The sequence below is a fragment of the Lissotriton helveticus genome, chromosome 6 (genome assembly GCF_964261635.1).
Source record: "Lissotriton helveticus chromosome 6, aLisHel1.1, whole genome shotgun sequence".
Taxonomy (NCBI): Eukaryota; Metazoa; Chordata; class Amphibia; order Caudata; family Salamandridae; genus Lissotriton; species Lissotriton helveticus.
The window spans coordinates 2,066,309,078-2,066,330,141 of NC_136067.1; positions in this window are offsets into that span (position 1 = coordinate 2,066,309,078).

The window sequence follows — 21,064 nt, forward strand, 5'->3', positions numbered from 1 at the left end:
TGTGGGGGATGTGCGGGGGGTGTCTGTGAGGTGTGTATGTGTGTGTGTGTGTCTGGGGGGATGAGGTGTATAGGTGTGTGGGGTATGTGGGTGTGGGTGGGGATGTGGGTGTGTAAGGTGTGGGTGTGGGTGTGTGGGGTGTTTGGGTGTAGGTGGGAGTGTGGGTGTGTGAGGTGTCTGTGGGGTGTGTGTGGGTGTGGGGGTATGTGTGTAGGATGTGTATGTATGTGTGGGATGTGTGGATGTGTCTGTGAGGTATGTGTGTGTGGGGGGAGGTGTGTGTGTGGGGTGTGTCTGTGAGATATCTGTGTGTGCATGTGTGTGTGTGTGTTGGAGGGGGGTGAGGTGTGTGTTTGAGTGTGGGTGTGTGGGATGTGGGTGTGGGAGTGGATGTGTAAGGTGTCGGTGTGGGGGTGTGGGGTGTTTGGGTGTGGGTGGAGGTGTGCGTGTGTGAGGTGTGTGTGGGGAGTGCGTGGGTGTGGGGGTGTGGGGTTGTGTGCGTGTGGGTGTGTGTGGGACGTACTTGTAGGTACCTAAAACAGCCACAGAACCCAAAAGCTCTTTTCAGAGCTACCCTACCTGTAATCACTCAAAATGATTATTTTACGCTATTATTTTCACTATTTTTCACCAAAGTACGCTCCCCGGTATGCTCCCCGGTGTGCGTACCGGGCGCTCCCCCGCGAAAATCTAAAAAAAATTAAAACATTTTTTTGTCCCGCGGGACCCTTTTATGGCCCCCACATCAAACCTAGGGGGTCAGGGGGGGGGGGGTGTACCCTGCCCCCTTTTGGTTATTTCCCCCTTTGACCACCAGTAGGTAATATATATATATATATATATATATATATTCACTGAAAAAACCATAGGTTATAGACCATATATAGTTAGGAATTAGCATTTACAAAACCTTGAAAATTCACTGAAAAAAACATAGGTTATAGACCATATATAGTTAGGAATTAGCATTTAGAAAACCTTATTTTACTCACACAAAACCATTGAAATTCCATATATAGTTAGTTGCACTAACTATATATCGCGCACCCGCAATCCACTGCTGATGATGTCACATATTACATCATTCATGACATGGTCAGTGACATCACTGATGACATCACTGATGACATCATCTAGTGTCTGTGTGTTTTTGTAAAGTTTAAATACGTTTTACATATTGAAGAATGACTGGATGGATGGAAGACTGAGTGTGTGTGTGGCTGGCTGGGAGGTGTGTGACGCTGTGCATATCAATGTGTACTTGTATCAGTGATTGTATAAGAGAGTAAGTATGTGATAGTATATGTGTGAAAAGTATGGTGTTCTGTGTTTAACTATAGATGAGGAAATCGAAGTGTGATTGATTCTTCACAGGACTGACTAGGTGTATGAGTGCATATGATAGTGTTCTAATAATAACTGACTGTATGTATGAGTAATTGTATGGGTGAATGAGTGAATGTGTGTGTAGACGTACGAATCAGTGAGTGGAGTGCGTATGTAGTAACTGGTATTGGTGTGTCATGATGTCATCAGTGATGTCATTTGAGATGTCATCAGTGATGTCATTTCAGATGTCATTAGTGATGTCATCAGTGATGTCACTGAAGTATGGTGTTCTGTGTTTAACTGTATAGATGAAGAAATGGAAGTGTGATTGATTCTTTACAGGACTGACTTGGTGTGTGAGTAACTCCATGGATGAGTGGCAGTGTGTGACTGTCTGCATAGGTGTATGAGTGCATATGATAGTGTTGTAATAATGAGTGACTGTATGTATGAGTGATTGTATGGGTGAATGAGTGAATGTGTGTGTAGACGTAGGAATCAGTGAGTGCGTATGTAGTAACTGGTATTGGTGTGTCATGATGTCATCAGTGATGTCATTTGAGATGTCATCAGTGATGTCATCAGTGATGTCATTTGAGATGTCATCAGTGATGTCACTGACCATGTCATGAATGATGTAATATGTGACATCATCAGCAGTGGATTGCGGGTGCGCGATATATAGTTAGTGCAACTAACTATATATGGAATTTCAATGGTTTTGTGTGAGTAAAATAAGGTTTTCTAAATGCTAATTCCTAACTATATATGGTCTATAACCTATGGTTTTTTCAGTGAATTTTCAAGGTTTTGTAAATGCTAATTCCTAACTATATATGGTCTATAACCTATGGTTTTTTCAGTGAATTTCATTGGTTTTTTAACAGCTAATATCTGTAGCTGTAAAATGTATTCTTCTTTAAATCCAAAAATATATTTTATATGTTTATTAATAATTTTTTTTTTTCATATTTTTTTTCTTCGTTCCCGCTTCGCGAATCGGGAAGCTTCCCGTTAGCTGACCTTGATGCCGCGAAATAGACCGCGAGCCGGTAAACGTTTCTTTACCGCAACTGCCGCGTTAGAAAACAACATCGTGACGCCTCCCGTCCGCATGACGTTTCGCGTTGTCGCGTGATACGTCATATGACGTGCTACGTTAGCGAACTGGTACGCTTACCGAGTCGCAAAACACAGGTTTCTGGAAGCAAACCGGGAGGCCCTGCAAAGCGCTTAACGTAAACACAGCAGGTCATGTGACTTGGTAATAACACTTTTCATTGGTTCATTTCACTTTTGGTTTCCTAATGATGTAAGACTAGGTCATATAATCTAAAATGAACACTTTTCATTGGTTGAGAACTATTGTTTTTCCCAAATGATGAAAATCCCTCCTTCTTTCCTCACTCTGACTTTCATCATTGTGAGAGAAAGACCCTTTGTTACCAGGGAGCAATGGCTTCTTTAGTAGCTTCAGCTGGTGCTTCCCCACCACCTCCACCACATCCAAGGAAGAGTGGACCACCTGCTCAAGTTATAATTCAGCAAGAAGAGGAAGAAGAGGAACAGGACGACGAGCACGAAGAGAGGCACTTTTTGCCTGAGGAGCCCAGGACGTCTCACCGGAAAGAAAACTTAATTTGGCAATTTTTTAAAATTCCCAAAGGTCAGAAAAAAGTAAATGCACGATACGTAACTTGCCTTATATGTCAAGATAGACTGTCCAGAGGGACCGAGAAAAAATACAGTTTCGGAAACTACACAATGCATCGCCATATGACTAGGTGGCATCCTAACAACTACAGTGCTGCACAGGTTCGTAACGACCTAGATAATCTCCCTATTATGGCCAGAAGATCTGTTGTACCGGAAGTAACGGGACCAGAGGGCAGGGAGATGGTGCCAAATATACAAACGAGATTTCATGAAGTAAAACAAGTCTGCGTATATTGCAGTGGATTCATTTGCTACGGAGAAAGAAGCATCACTCTGATCAACAGAGCTATTGACTATCATATGCAAGTTTGTACGAAACGCCCAAAATAATAAATACTTTTTTTTTGTTTTGTTGCTCCTGTTGAGCCCTTTACAATAAATCGTTTTCATTGCCCCCTCCAAGAAAACCCCAAAAAAATATAAAACTGTTCAGAAAAATTCAAAAAAAGTAAAAAAATGTTCAGAAAAATAATAAAAAAATATAAAACAACAAAAACAATAAAAAAAAGTTCTTTTCAGAACTACCTCCCCGTTATTAAAAAATTGGTACAATATTTGGAACTGTGCCAACCTCTATTTCTCGTAGTTCGCTTCCCAGTTCGCTCGCCGGTACGCGAACCGGAAGTGAACCCAAACATTTTTTTTAAAAAAAGAACAGTAAGTATAAGGGAAGGAAACAGACACTTATGTTAAAAGAAAGACAGCTATAGGGGAGTAAACTAGAGATACTATTACCCGTAATCCACTGCTGATGATGTCACATATTACATCATTCATGACATGCTCAGTGACATCATCAGCAGAGGATTGCGGGTTTTTTGGCAACGTGCCATATCCACGGTTTAATAACGCTGCCTTTTGCTTTATATAAGTTTTCAAATTGTATGAAATATATACCAATAGGTCGTTATGAACCTTTAGGTAGTGCTTTTCTTCATGAGGTCTGGTCGCTTCCATACACATACAGATGTTTCAAAGATGATCAAGAAGTTTATCTGAATGGAGAGGAATGCACTGAGACGCCAGATCATTCACTAATGTGTAGGCATATACAGTTACACGGTTCATGCAACAAACACCGACCAAATATGGCTTGCGTGTTGCAAGGCACGCCAGTTCCTGCTATCATCCCCACGTTCAAGTTGTTGGAAAATGGTAGTTATTTGATGCTCAATAATGAAGATTGTTCTGGGTTAATTAAAAGTATTCCTTTTATCGTAACAGTAAGTGAACGGGTTATTTGCTGCAGAAATGTTCTATTTCCTCCCACACATGAACATAGGGAGTTTTCAATCTGGCCACAAATACCAACCTTGGGAGCAGATTTCAACGGCATGGCAAGAATAAGAGCTCTTTTGTCTCAGAGAGAGGTGGCCTTGAGTTCGGCCCGTGAAACTTTCGTGCTTCACATAGCGAACACCCGTACAGAGGTGCAGACCCTTTTCAATACTGATTCGCCTTTCCATTTCAGCAAGATGGTTCGGACTATCTTTAACGCGTCCTCCACAAAGGCCCTGGCGCACTTTTTTAAAGTTGTTACCAGTGGTCTCGTGACTTCATTTGAGAAAATCTTTGGACTCATCCCTGCTTTCTTTCATTCTATTTTTTCCACTGTGCTTCGTGGATTCCCATTTTTACTTGCATTACCAGCGGACGCTCTTGTGCTTTTTTACATTTTTAAATATGGATGTCCCTCCTGTGCAAGCTCCCGCCCTGCAGCTGCTGACACTGTTCCGCAATCGCATGCTAGAATATTATGGCACAATGCCGTTGGCGATATTAAGCACGGCATATGGATTATCTTTTCGATTCTCCTACTTCACCTGTGTCCAGCCTGTATTTCACTGCCTGACCTGTGATTTCGATTGGGCCATTGATTTGTGTCTCTGCGGACCGGTTTCTCCTGACGTCGACTTTAATCAGCTGATGACTCCTATCATTACTCACGAGTTGGTTTGTCCTGGCGAAAGGATTATGGCTGTGGCATTGATGCATGGACTAATTGGTCCCTGGAATTTACTGGCGGCAACACAGTCTTTCTTGGAACAGAGCTTTCTTGAAAACCCACCGAGCTGTCCTCTGATGGTGATAGAGGATCCGGTGCTGGGAGAGCACGTATGTTCTTTTCCGCTTTTAAATTGGATGGCTGAACTCTTTTCGGATGAAGACGGTGACTTCCTATTGGAGGCTGTTGCAGCTTATTTTGCATACACAGTTATGTCATAGACCTTTTTCATGTTTGATATGCTGAGTACTAGCATTTCATTGACAATTCATTGACTTATTTGTCAAGTTTTTATTATTTAGCTTGCCTATTGGCTTAAGACTCGATAAAGTACTTGGCTGTTTTATTTTTCTTTAGCATTAAATTTTCCTAGTTTTTAATGTTTTACCTTGCGGACCGTCCACATATAAAGTTGCAATCTGCTCTCATGAGATGGCACTTCTATTATCTTATTCAGTTCGTTTCCGGATCATGGGGAGGTGTCATCTAGGTCCTGGATATCTTTACACCGTGTTAAGTTAGCATGGGCTCATTACCGGTTTAAACGCCATTTTTCCTTTTTTGCAACTTCTGCACACGACACTTAGTTGTTGCTTTAGCTTTCAACCTAGTAGTTCATCGTGGTTTACATGAGAATAATATGTTATTGCTCTACTATCTGCTTTGCTTGTTAAACTATATCTGTACAGCGAGTGCTGAAGTTTCAAGAACAACACAATACAGAATTGTTATGAGGTCTGATCTCCACGACTTCATACTCATAACATAAGTGCAGCTTCTGCCAATTCTGGGCATGAGGCGGGTTTTATATTGCTTTGCCGAACACACATACACAACAGTTGATGCGGTTCACATGAAGAGAGAGCTGGTGTATGCTGATGTGATTCCTTCAAATCTAAGACACTAAAGTATGGGCACGCCCTAAACCAACACAAACAGACCTTCTTAGCAAATAATATAATATGTGTATTAGGGAGGGTGAGATATAAGCAGCCGCGGGCCGTGGAGGGAGTTACGGTGGGGCAGGGAGGCGGGGAGGGGGAGGGGCAGGGTGGAGCCCTCTCCACCCTGCCCCTCCCCCTCCCCGCCTCCCTGCCCCACCGTAACTCCCTCCACGGCCCGTGGCTGCTTATAAGTGTTGCTAACTCTTATTCATTTACAGCATGTTAACATACTGTCACCATTCGCTTTTTATGTACTAGTAACTATGCTGGTAATTTTGCTACTGATAATATGTGTACTTGTATTATCTAAGATACTACGCCTGAGAAGACGGCATTAGTAAATAAACATTTCAAATACACATGTGTTCTTCTTAACTCCATGTTCTGGTTTCTAAGAAATATATAACGACCGACTGTTCATGAGTTCCACGTATCCTGAGGTACTATAAGTTCATATTCTGGATTGTCTAAACATTGAGAGTTTGTTATATCCAATGTGACACTGTACCTAGCTTGCTAAGGGGTTTTTGATTACTAAGGTGAGTTTTGGGGCACCCTAATTCGCCGAGGTTCCAATCCTCTGTCCACAGTTCTGTGTGAGAACAGAAACCCTGCGACAGGGGCACCCCCGACCCTTGCTGGAGCTTCATCACACTTGCGATACAACTCCAGCAATACGCCACCTTTACGGCACAGATACATCACGCATCTGTGCTGTTTTTGCCCCATGATGCGCCGCATTGTAAATGCAGCACACCATAGGTGACGGAACAGCAGCACAGAATGACTAACACATCCCTGGTGATGCGCCAGTCATCATAAATCTATCCCTATGCTTCTTATCTTGTTAGAGATGAACCGCCATATGTATCATCAAAGTTTTTTGCATTTCCTAAATAGCGAACTTTAAGGAATAAATAGCGATTCTTTACCATTCCTAGTTTGCGATGAGCTATTTGCTAATTACAAATTACCCATTCATTTCCTTCATTTCCATAGGGCGGTTGGACTCACTTTTAGCTCGAACGGCTGAATGGATTTCCACGAAACTTGGCAAAATTGTAGGGACTGGTAGCCCGATGTGCCTTTGCTATGTCTCAAGATATATGCTCCAGTGGTTTTTACGAAAATTAACTTTGAAAAATATATATTGGGCTACATTGGCCTATATATATGTTGGAGCCCAAATGTAGCCCAATGTAGCCCAATGAAGCCCAATGAAGCCCAATGTAGCCCAATGTAGCTCAAAGATGGCCGCCAGAGACAAAAAAAACAAATGTAGCCCAAATATCAGCCAGATGTAGCCCAACTATAGCCCAGTGACAGAATGACCAATCAGCTTCGCAAACCTCCGTTACGCGAAGCGGAGCGCTGTTACAGATATATATCTTTTTTTGAACGTTAATTTCTCAAAATCCACTGGAGCACATATATTGAGACCTAGCAAAGGCACATCGGGCTACCAGTCCCTAATATTTTACCAAGTTTCGTGCAAATCCATTCAGCCGTTCGATTATTATTATTATTTTTTTTTTTTGCCCCGCGGGGCCCTTTTAAAACCTCCACATCAAACCTAGGGGGTCAGCGAGGATCTACTATGCCCCCTTATGGTCATTTGCCCCTTCGCTTTGGCCTCCTCTTGTCTCTCGATCCTACCGAGAGACAAGATGGCGGCCGCTACGGACTGTTTGGAATGTTTACAGACGCCGGAGAACCAATCAGCTTCGCTTCACAAAGCTCCGTTGCGCGAAAAGTACGCGTACTGGAGCGCTGCCCGGTCCGCAGTTACAGATTTATATCTTTTTTTAAACGTTAATTTCTCAAAATCCACTGTAGCACATATATTGAGACCTACAAAAGGCACATCGGGCTACCAGTCCCTACAATTTTGCCAAGTTTCGTGCAAATCCATTCAGCCGTTCGGGCTAAAAGTGAGGCCAACCGCCCTATGGAAAACTCAATGTTAAAAACACGTTTTGGGACCCCCCTTTTTTCTCAACCCCCCCTGGACGAACCCCCCCCCCAATTTTCAGGGGCTGCTCAGAAACAAAATGTGCCATTTTCCTGAAAATTTCAGCCAATTCCGTCCACAAACGCCAAAGTTATTTGACATAGAATTTTCAAAAATCCCATAGGAAAAAAATCCTAACTATATATACCTACTGGCGACCGCCAGTAGGTAATATATATATATATATATATATATATATATATATATATATATATATATATATATATCAGCAGTTCAAATCCATGAAGTAGAAATGAGGCGGCACACCAACTTCAGAATGGGTAATTTAATCAACAACGCGTTTCAGATGCAAAATGACCTTTGTCAAGTTGTTTCAATCCTTCCTGGTCCTTTCCTATGATTTAGAGGGGGAATCACGTTTTATTTGGAATCGCCATGTACAACTACATTTAAAAACACATTTGTTGCATTAGGTAAGTGTCTCTTGCATGAATGTATATTTATTTTTACATGTAATGAATTATTGTTTGTCATCTCAACACTTAGGAGACGAAACATTTTGAATTACGAAAAACTGTGGTGACTGCCAACCGCAATGTTTCTTCTATGTCGATTGTGTTGTTATGGTTACAAATTGGTGACCAGGAAGGATTGAAACAACTTGACAAATGCCATTTTGCGGCTGAAACGCATTGTTGTTTGGTGATTAAATCACCGTTCTGCCACATTTCTACTTCATGGATTTGAATTGCTGATTTTGGTGGTTATCTGCTGCCACGGCTGGCACGGGCGCTTAAAGGCAGGCGAGCTGCGTTTTCTGGCAGTACTTGGTGTGTGAATAAATATATGTATATATATATATATATATATATATATATATACACCGACTGCCACTGAAGAAAGGGAAGCCTGCAACGCGTTTGGCAGTGGTTGCCATTGACTTTTAAAGCGCGCCCTTGTTCATGCTCTGCTGCATATCATTAAAGAAAAGTGCTACGAAAAACTTGCCTGGTGGCTCTTCTTCAAGGGTAACCTTTTGTTGTTTATGGATTTGCGGCTAACCCAGTCGCGGAAGAAGCCCCTCTGCCACGGTGGACCCGCGGTGACTTCGGGTGAGAGGTCACCGTGTAAGCGGGAGGCATAAAAGCCTTTTGATGTGCATGAGAAAAGCAGCGCTTTAACAAGACTGTGTCTTTTACCCACTTGGGATTTAATAACTTTTGAATGCAGACTCTGGGTGAAACCCAATGAGGGAAATACGTTTTGTGCTACTACATGAACCAGAATGCTGTAGCAACGGCCACGCCCACTGGGGAGGTTCAATGTGTATAATTAGCAGCACGTTTCACTTGGATGTCTTGCCTGCACCGACTGCCACTGAAGAAAGGGAAGCCTGAAACGCGTTTGGCAGTGGTTGCCATTGACTTTTAAAGCGCGCCCTTGTTCATGCTCTGCTGCATATCATTAAAGAAAAGTGCTACGAGTAACTTGCCTGGTGGCTCTTCTTCAAGGGTAACCTTTTGTTGTTTATGGATTTGCGGCTAACCCAGTCGCGGAAGAAGCCCCTCTGCCACGGTTGACCCGCGGTGACTTCGGGTGAGAGGTCACCGTGTAAGCGGGAGGCATAAAAGCCTTTTGATGTGCATGAGAAAAGCAGCGCTTTAACAAGACTGTGTCTTTTACCCACTTGGGATTTAATAACTTTTGAATGCAGACTCTGGGTGAAACCCAATGAGGGAAATACGTTTTGTGCTACTACATGAACCAGAATGCTGTAGCAACGGCCACGCCCACTGGGGAGGTTCAATGTGTATAATTAGCAGCACGTTTCACCTGGATGTCTTGCCTGCACCGACTGCCACTGAAGAAAGGGAAGCCTGAAACGCGTTTGGCAGTGGTTGCCATTGACTTTTAAAGCGCGCCCTTGTTCATGCTCTGCTGCATATCATTAAAGAAGAGTGCTACGAGTAACTTGCCTGGTGGCTCTTCTTCAAGGGTAACCTTTTGTTGTTTATGGATTTGCGGCTAACCCAGTCGCGGAAGAAGCCCCTCTGCCACGGTGAACCCGCGGTGACTTCGGGTGAGAGGTCACCGTGTAAGCGGGAGGCATAAAAGCCTTTTGATGTGCATGAGAAAAGCAGCGCTTTAACAAGACTGTGTCTTTTACCCACTTGGGATTTAATAACTTTTGAATGCAGACTCTGGGTGAAACCCAATGAGGGAAATACGTTTTGTGCTACTACATGAACCAGAATGCTGTAGCAACGGCCACGCCCACTGGGGAGGTTCAATGTATATAATTAGCAGCACGTTTCACCTGGATGTCTTGCCTGCACCGACTGCCACTGAAGAAAGGGAAGCCTGAAACGCGTTTGGCAGTGGTTGCCATTGACTTTTAAAGCGCGCCCTTGTTCATGCTCTGCTGCATATCATTAAAGAAAAGTGCTACGAGTAACTTGCCTGGTGGCTCTTCTTCAAGGGTAACCTTTTGTTGTTTATGGATTTGTGGCTAACCCAGTCGCGGAAGAAGCCCCTCTGCCACGGTGGACCGGCGGTGACTTCGGGTGAGAGGTCACCGTGTAAGCGGGAGGCATAAAAGCCTTTTGATGTGCATGAGAAAAGCAGCACTTTAACAAGACTGTGTCTTTTACCTACTTGGGATTTAATAACTTTTGAATGCAGACTCTGGGTGAAACCCAATGAGGGAAATACGTTTTGTGCTACTACATGAACCAGAATGCTGTAGCAACGGCCACGCCCACTGGGGAGGTTCAATGTGTATAATTAGCAGCACGTTTCACCTGGATGTCTTGCCTGCACCGACTGCCACTGAAGAAAGGGAAGCCTGAAACGCGTTTGGCAGTGGTTGCCATTGACTTTTAAAGCGCGCCCTTGTTCATGCTCTGCTGCATATCATTAAAGAAAAGTGCTACGAGTAACTTGCCTGGTGGCTCTTCTTCAAGGGTAACCTTTTGTTGTTTATGGATTTGCGGCTAACCCAGTCGCGGAAGAAGCCCCTCTGCCACTGTGGACCCGCGGTGACTTCGGGTGAGAGGTCACCGTGTAAGCGGGAGGCATAAAAGCCTTTTGATGTGCATGAGAAAAGCAGTGCTTTAACAAGACTGTGTCTTTTACCCACTTGGGATTTAATAACTTTTGAATGCAGACTCTGGGTGAAACCCAATGAGGGAAATACGTTTTGTGCTACTACATGAACCAGAATGCTGTAGCAACGGCCACGCCCACTGGGGAGGTTCAATGTGTATAATTAGCAGCACGTTTCACCTGGATGTCTTGCCTGCACCGACTGCCACTGAAGAAAGGGAAGCCTGAAACGCGTTTGGCAGTGGTTGCCATTGACTTTTAAAGCACGCCCTTGTTCATGCTCTGCTGCATATCATTAAAGAAAAGTGCTACGAGTAACTTGCCTGGTGGCTCTTCTTCAAGGGTAACCTTTTGTTGTTTATGGATTTGCGGCTAACCCAGTCGCGGAAGAAGCCCCTCTGCCACGGTTGACCCGCGGTGACTTCGGGTGAGAGGTCACCGTGTAAGCGGGAGGCATAAAAGCCTTTTGATGTGCATGAGAAAAGCAGCGCTTTAACAAGACTGTGTCTTTTACCCACTTGGGATTTAATAACTTTTGAATGCAGACTCTGGGTGAAACCCAATGAGGGAAATACGTTTTGTGCTACTACATGAACCAGAATGCTGTAGCAACGGCCACGCCCACTGGGGAGGTTCAATGTGTATAATTAGCAGCACGTTTCACCTGGATGTCTTGCCTGCACCGACTGCCACTGAAGAAAGGGAAGCCTGAAACGCGTTTGGCAGTGGTTGCCATTGACTTTTAAAGCGCGCCCTTGTTCATGCTCTGCTGCATATCATTAAAGAAAAGTGCTACGAGTAACTTGCCTGGTGGCTCTTCTTCAAGGGTAACCTTTTGTTATATATATATATATATATATATATATATATATATATATATATACATATATATATATATACATATTACCTACTGGCGGTCGCCGGTAGGTATATATAGTTAGGATTTTTTCCCTATGGGATTTTTGAAAATTCTATGTCTAATAACTTTGGCGTTTGTGGACGGAATTGGCTGAAATTTTCAGGAAAATGGCTCATTTTGTTTCTGAGCAGCCCTTGAAAATTTGTGGGGGGTTCGTCAAGGGGGGGCCGAGAAAAAATGGGGGTCCCAAAACGTGTTTTTAACATTGAGTTTTCCATAGGGCGGTTGGCCTCACTTTTAGCTCGAAGAGCTGAATGGATTTGCACGAAACTTGGCAAAATTGTAGGGACTGGTAGCCCGATGTGCCTTTTGTAGGTCTCAATATATGTGCTTCAGTGGATTTTGAGAAATTAACGTTCAAAAAAAGATATATATCTGTAACAGCGGACCGGGCAGCGCTCCAGTTCGCGTACTTTTCGCGCAACGGAGCTTTGTGAAGCGAAGCTGATTGGTTCTCCGGCGTCTGTAAACATTCCAAACAGTCCATAGCGGCCGCCATCTTGTCTCTCGGTAGGATCGAGAGACAAGAGGAGGCCAAAGCGAAGGGGCAAATGACCATAAAGGGGCATAGTAGATTCTCGCTGACCCCCTAGGTTTGATGTGGAGGTTTTAAAAGGGCCCCGCGGGGCAAAAAAAAAAGAAAAATAATAATAATCGAACGGCTGAATGGATTTGCACGAAACTTGGCAAAATTGTAGGGACTGGTAGCCCGATGTGCCTTTGCTAGGTCTCAATATATGTGCTCCAGTGGATTTTGAGAAATTAACGTTCAAAAAAAGATATATATCTGTAACAGCGCTCCGCTTCGCGTACTTTTCGCGTTACGGAGCTTTGCGAAGCTGATTGGTTCTTCGGCGTCTGTAAACATTCCAAACAGTCCGTAGCGGCCGCCATCTTGTCTCTCGGTAGTATCGAGAGACAAGAGGAGGCCAAAGCGAAGGGGCAAATGACCATAAGGGGGCATAGTAGATCCTCCCTGACCCCCTAGGTTTGATGTGGAGGCTTTAAAAGGGTCTCGCAGGGCAAAAAAAAAATATATCGTTTTTTTAGTTTTTTTGCGTGGAGTGCGCCCGGTTCGCGAACCGGGAAGCGTTCTGGGGAGCGTACTTTCTTGAAAATTAGTGAAAAAAGTTAGAGTAAAATAATAATTGTGAGTGAATAGATGTAGGGTAGCTCTGAGAAGAGCTTTTGGGTTTATGGTACATTTAGGTACTTATAAGTAGGTACCAATGCACAGTCTTAAATTCAGAGTGAAAATTCTGTTGCCCTCATCTGAGAAGTGAACTCCATCTCCTCTGTAGATATCTTGCATGTAGTAACGCAAGTTATTGTTGTACAGGGAGCCCATTCCATGGTCTCTCATGTAAGCTGAAACAGATTTGTTTACATGCTTCCTCGATTTCTCAATTTGTGGACAAAATTGGTTCGACCACCTCCATTTTTGTCTTTGGCATATATTTGAATATACCAAGGCAGTCTGAGGAAAAAGTGCCATCAATTGCTCAAAGGTGTCCTTTAAAAGCATTTCCAGACCTACCCCAGTCAAAGTGCCCAAATCATTACCTCCACAGTGCACAATTAACAGGTCAGGTTTTGGCAAATGCATAAAGGTTTTCACCAATGGTATCAATTGGTGACATTTTAATCCTCTGTGGCCAAACCACTTAATTTCCACATCTTGTAAATTGAGGTTAGGTAAATTCCTGTTTTCAGCGTACCTCTGAGCCCAATAGATGTAACTATGTCCAACAATCCAGACAGAAAACATGGCGAGAGAAGGTTCTCCTGCAGTCAGATGAAGTGTGGCAATGAAATGGCAGTTGAAAAAATGAGAGTGTAAAATGAAAAAAACTGAGGAGTTTCTGTGTTAATGAAGCAGTAAGAGTGATTGGTGGATTTTGATTGCTGAAAACAGAAAGTTAGGGTGCATGGATGAGTTCGTTGAAAGATGTATTTTGAGTGGCGAAGAAAAAATCATTAAATGAAAGATTGCATTGGATATGCAGGTGCACTGAGAGTTCAGAGTTCAATTGCAACATTGTTGTGTGAACTTGGAAACACCAGAGGTCTTGCAAGAGGTGGTTGCTATGCAGAAAAAGCAGAGAGGGGGCAGAGGGGGTAGGGTTTTGATTTGAAAAAAAGTGAGGGAAGAGTTTTGATTGGGTGACATGAGAGATATGTGTGAAGAATTACAGCATTTCTGTGCTTTTGATAGCTGCAGACTCTGGAGTGCATACCTTTTGCTCTGCTGAAGACAAATTGGTGTGTTTCTGAGACTGTTTTGAAACTCAAAGTATTTGCTAAGGTGAGAAAAGATTTCTTTAATTTAGATAGAAAATAGTGTGCTTTAAGGAGAAAATTATGAAGAAAGTTGTGTTTTTCAAATGTTGCTTTGTCTCAAGTGTTTTACAAATAGATTTTGTTTCTTTGAGAAATTGTAATTGGAGAAAATGTGAAGTATTAGTACTGACAGGGTTTTTATGTGCATAGGAGCTGTGGAGTGTTTTCAAATTATGACTTGTAAATCGTTTTTGAGAAAAAGCAATGGTTTTAATATTAATGACAAGGACATAATGATGTCTGCTTCTTTATAAGGTAATTGAGAGTCTCTGATGTTATTTTTCCCATTTCAATGTAAGAAGTTTGTCTGTGGAGCAAATTGCTTGTACATATGCTCCCACCTGTGCATGGCAAATTTAGATTTTGAATGTTTGCGTTACATAGGCATGTTAAAGGTGACTGAAACATGCTGCAAAGGCAATCAAAAAACGCTTTTATGTGTCTTAAGGACATTTTAAGTCATTTCCCCATGTGCAGTGTTTTCAAATTATGAGTTGAAAATCGTTTTTGAGGTAAAGGAATGTTTTCAAAATTTATGTGCGCCATATGCCCCCAAATTTCTTTTTCAGGGGTGCAGCAGGGTGTTCTTGAGACACCCCTGCACCCTCGGAAAAATTCGTAATTTGCGATGAGGTAATTGCTAATCGCAAATTGCACCTTCATTCCTATGGGCCTCCTGCTGCATGGAAATGAATGGGTAATTTGTAATTAGCAAATAGCTCATCGCTAACTAGGAATGGTAAAGAATCGCTATTTATTCCTTAAAGTTCGCTATTTAGGAAATGCAAAAAACTTTGATGATACATATGGCGGTTCATCTCTAACAAGATAAGAAGCATAGGGATAGATTTATAATGACTGGCGCATCACCAGGGATGTGTTAGTCATTCTGTGCCGCTGTTCCGTCACCTATGGTGTGCTGCATTTACAATGCGGCGCATCATGGGGCAAAAACAGCACAGATGCGTGACGTATCTGTGCCGTAAAGGTGGCGCATTGCTGGAGTTGTATCGCAAGTGTGATGAAGCTCCAGCAAGGCTCAGGGGTGCCCCTGTCGCAGGGTTTCTGTTCTCACACAGAACTGTGGACAGAGGATTGGAACCTCGGCGAATTAGGGTGCCCCAAAACTCACCTTAGTAATCAAAAACCCCTTAGCAAGCTAGGTACAGTGTCACATTGGATATAACAAACTCTCAATGTTTAGACAATCCAGAATATGAACTTATAGTACCTCAGGATACGTGGAACTCATGAAGAGTCGGTCGTTATATATTTCTTAGAAACCAGAACATGGAGTTAAGAAGAACACATGTGTATTTGAAATGTTTATTTACTAATGCCGTCTTCTCAGGCGTAGTATCGTAGATAATACAAGTACACATATTATCAGTAGCAAAATTACCAGCATAGTTACTAGTACATAAAAAGCGAATGGTGACAGTATGTTAACATGCTGTAAATGAATAAGAGTTAGCAACACTTATAAGCAGCCGCGGGCCGTGGAGGGAGTTACGGTGGGGCAGGGAGGCGGGGAGGGGGAGGGGCAGGGTGGAGAGGGCTCCACCCTGCCCCTCCCCCTCCCCGCCTCCCTGCCCCACCGTAACTCCCTCCACGGCCCGCGGCTGCTTATATCTGACCCTCCCTAATACACATATTATATTATTTGCTAAGAAGGTCTCTTTGTGTTGGTTTAGGGCGTGCCCATACTTTAGTGTCTTAGATTTGAAGGAATCACATCAGCATACACCAGCTCTCTCTTCATGTGAACCGCATCAAGTGTTGTGTATGTGTGTTCGGCAAAGCAATATAAAACCCGCCTTATGTCGTGGAGATCAGACCTCATAACAATTCTGTATCGTGTTGTTCTTGAAACTTCAGCAGTCGCTGTACAGATATAGTTTAACAAGCAAAGCAGATAGTAGAGCAATAACATATTATTCTCATGTAAACCACGATGAACTACTAGGTTGAAAGCTAAAGCAACAACTAAGTGTCGTGTGCAGAAGTTGCAAAAAAGGAAAAATGGTGTTTAAACCGGTAATGAGCCCATGCTAACTTAACACGGTGTAAAGATATCCAGGATCTAGATGACACCTCCCCATGATCCGGAAACGAACTGAATAAGATAATAGAAGTGGCATCTCATGAGAGCAGATTGCAACTTTACATGTGGACGGTCCGCAAGGTAAAACATTAAAAACTAGGAAAATTTAATGCTAAAGAAAAATAAAACAGCCAATTACTTTATCGAGGCTTAAGCCAATAGGCAAGCTAAATAATAAAAACTTGAGAAATAAGTCAATGAATTGTCAATGAAATGCTAGTACTCAGCATATCAAACATGAAAAAGGTCTATGACATAACTGTGTATGCAAAATAAGCTGCAACAGCCTCCAATAGGAAGTCACCGTCTTCATCCGAAAAGAGTTCAGCCATCCAATTTAAAAGCGGAAAAGAACATACGTGCTCTCCCAGCACCGGATCCTCTATCACCATCAGAGGACAGCTCGGTGGGTTTTCAAGAAAGCTCTGTTCCAAGAAAGACTGTGTTGCCGCCAGTAAATTCCAGGGACCAATTAGTCCATGCATCAATGACACAGCCATAATCCTTTCGCCAGGACAAACCAACTCGTGAGTAATGATAGGAGTCATCAGCTGATTAAAGTCGACGTCAGGAGAAACCGGTCCGCAGAGACACAAATCAATGGCCCAATCGAAATCACAGGTCAGGCAGTGAAATACAGGCTGGACACAGGTGAAGTAGGAGAATCGAAAAGATAATCCATATGCCGTGCTTAATATCACCAACGGCATTGTGCCATAATATTCAAGCATGCGATTGCGGAACAGCGTCAGCAGCTGCAGGGCGGGAGCTTGCACAGGAGGGACATCCATATTTAAAAATGTAAAAAAGCACAAGAGCGTCCGCTGGTAATGCAAGTAAAAATGGGAATCCACCAAGCACAGTGGAAAAAATAGAATGAAAGAAAGCAGGGATGACTCCAAAGATTTTCTCAAATGAAGTCACGAGACCACTGGTAACAACTTTAAAAAAGTGTGCCAGGCCCTTTGTGGAGGACGCGTTAAAGATAGTCCGAACCATCTTGCTGAAATGGAAAGGCAAATCTGTATTTAAAAGGGTCTGCACCTCTGTACGGGTGTTCGCTATGTGAAGCACGAAAGTTTCACGGGCCGAACTCAAGGCCACCTCTCTCTGAGACAAAAGAGCTCTTATTCTTGCCATGCCGTTGAAATCTGCTCCCAAGGTTGGTATTTGTGGCCAGATTGAAAACTCCCTATGTTCATGTGTGGGAGGAAATAGAACATTTCTGCAGCAAATAACCCGTTCATTTACTGTTACGATAAAAGGAATACTTTTAATTAACCCAGAACAATCTTCATTATTGAGCATCAAATAACTACCATTTTCCAACAACTTGAACGTGGGGATGATAGCAGGAACTGGCGTGCCTTGCAACACGCAAGCCATATTTGGTCGGTGTTTGTTGCATGAACCGTGTAACTGTATGTGCCTACACATTAGTGAATGATCTGGCGTCTCAGTGCATTCCTCTCCATTCAGATAAACTTCTTGATCATCTTTGAAACATCTGTATGTGTATGGAAGCGACCAGACCTCATGAAGAAAACCACTACCTAAAGGTGCATAACGACCTATTGGTATATATTTCATACAATTTGAAAACTTATATAAAGCAAAAGGCAGCGTTATTAAACCGTGGATAAGGCACGTTGCCAAAGCAGCCAACCTTTTGGATTTATACTGGAAATGTTAAAGGAAGAATTATGGAGTAGGGCCTGTAAATTTTTAATGGACAACCGAGTAAAATTACTCCAACCATCATATTCCTCTAACTCCGGGATAGTAGGGGTGTTTAATTTTTTAGAAGTAGCCAATCCAAAGCATTTGGTCTGGGAAATTGTTTCATTCACAAACAACATATGATTTGGGATGAGATATGCACGGTGCAAAGCCTCAGTGCCTTGTACCTGCCAGGTTCGTGAACCCCAAACTGATGTAGATCCTGGATATCTTTACACTGTGTTAAGTTAGCATGGGCTCATTACTGGTTTAAACGCCATTTTTCCTTTTTTGCAACTTCTGCACACGACACTTAGTTGTTGCTTTAGCTTTCAGCCTACCTGCGTCAAGATCTATGCCTGCTTCAAGCAGGCGCAGGGTTTTGATGCAGCTTTGTCCTATCTGATTGTAAATGCGGCAGACCGTGGGTGGCAGAGCAGCGGTGCACGTTAACTGGTGCATCTCTGGGGATGTGCTAGTTAATATAAATCTGCCCCTTTCCATACATACTGAGCATGTCATGAATGATGTAATATGTGACATCATCAGCAGTGGATTACGGGTAATAGTATCTCTAGTTTACTCCCCTATAGCTGTCTTTCTTTTAACATAACTGTCTGTTTCCTTCCCTTATACTTACTGTTTTTTTGGTTCGCTTCCGGTTCGCGTACCGGCGAGCGAACTGGGAAGCGAACTAAGAGAAATAGAGGTTGGCACAGTTCCAAATATTGTACCAATTTTTTAATACCGGGGAGGTAGTTCTGAAAAGAAATTTTTTTTTAATTGTTTTTGTTGTTTTATATTTTTTTTATTATTTTTCTGAACATTTTTTTACTTTTTTTGAATTTTTCTGAACAGTTTTATATTTTTTTGTTTTTTTTTTCGGAGGGGGCAACGAAAACGATTCATTGTAAAGGGCTCAACAGGAGCAACAAAAAAAATAAAGAATTTATTGTTTGGGGCGTTTCGGACAAATATGAGCATGATTGTCAATAGCTCTGTTGATCAGAGTGATGCTTCTTTCTCCGTAGCAAATGAATCCACTGCAATGTACGCAGACTTGTTTTACTTCACGAAATCGCGTTTGTATATTTGGCACCATCTCCCTGCCCTCTGGTCCCGTTACTTCCGGTACAACAGATCTTCTGGCCATAATAGGGAGATTATCTAGGTCGTTACGAAACTGTGCAGCACTGTAGTTGTTAGGATGCCACCTAGTCATATGGCGATGCATTGTGTAGTTTCCGAAACTGTATTTTTTCTCGGTCCCTCTGGACAGTCTATCTTGACATATAAGGCAAGTTACGTATCTTGCATTTACTTTTTTCTGACCTTTGGGAATTTTAAAAAATTGCCAAATGAAGTTTTCTTTCCGGTGAGACGTCCTGGGCTCCTCAGGCAAAAAGTGCCTCTCTTCGTGCTCGTCGTCCTGTTCCTCTTCTTCCTCTTCTTCCTCTTCTTCCTCTTCTTGCTGAATTATAACTTCAGCAGGTGGTCCACTCTTCCTTGGATGTGGTGGAGGTGGTGGGGAAGCACCAGCTGAAGCTACTAAAGAAGCCATTGCTCACTGGTAACAAAGGGTCTTTCTCTCACAATGATGAAAGTCAGAGTGAGGAAAGAAGGAGGGATTTTCATCATTTGGGAAAAACAATAGTTCTCAACCAATGAAAAGTGTTCATTTTAGATTATATGACCTAGTCTTACATCATTAGGAAACCAAAAGTGAAATGAACCAATGAAAAGGGTTATTACCAAGTCACATGACCTGCTGTGTTTACGTTACGCGCTTTGCAGGGCCTCCCGGTTTGCTTCCAGAAACCTGCGCTTTGCGCCTCGCTTCGCGTACCAGTTCGCTAACGTAGCACGTTATATGACGTATCACGCGACAACGCGAAACGTCATGTGGACGGGAGGCGTCACGATGTTGTTTTCTAACGCGGCAGTTGCGGTAAAGAAACGTTTACCGGCTCGCGGTCTATTTCGCGGCATCAAGGTCAGCTAACGGGAAGTTTCCCGATTCGCGAAGCGGGAACGAAGAAAAAAAAATATTTAAATTTTTTTTTATTAATAAACATATAAAATATATTTTTGGATTTAAAGAAGAATACATTTTACAGCTACAGATATTAGCTTTTAAAAAACCAATGAAATTCACTGAAAAAACCATAGGTTATAGACCATATATAGTTAGGAATTAGCATTTACAAAACCTTGAAAATTCACTGAAAAAACCATAGGTTATAGACCATATATAGTTAGGAATTAGCATTTAAAAAACCTTATTTTACTCACACAAAACCATTGAAATTCCATATATAGTTAGTTGCACTAACTATATATCGCGCACCCGCAATCCACTGCTGATGATGTCACATATTACATCATTCATGACATGGTCAGTGACATCACTGATGACATCACTGATGACATCTCAAATGACATCACTGATGACATCACTGATGACATCTCAAATGACATCACTGATAACATCTCAAATGACATCACTGATGACATCTCAAATGACATCACTGATGACATCACTGATGACATCTCATTTGACATCAATGGTCACATCACTGATGATATCATTCATGTGACAATACAATGCATCTCCTCACACTTTAATATAATCTCTGTTACACCCAGTGTTAAATACAGAGTATAATTTTTGAAACCATTGACACACCAATACTAGTTACTACATACGCACTCAGTGATTCCTATGTTTACACACACATTCACTCATTTACCCATACAATCATTCATACATACAATCACTCATCTTTACAACACTATCATATGCACTCATACACCTATACAGACTCTCACACTCTGTCACTCATCCATGGAGTTACTCACACACCTAGTCAGTCCTGTAAATAATCAATCACACTTCCATTTTCTAATCTAT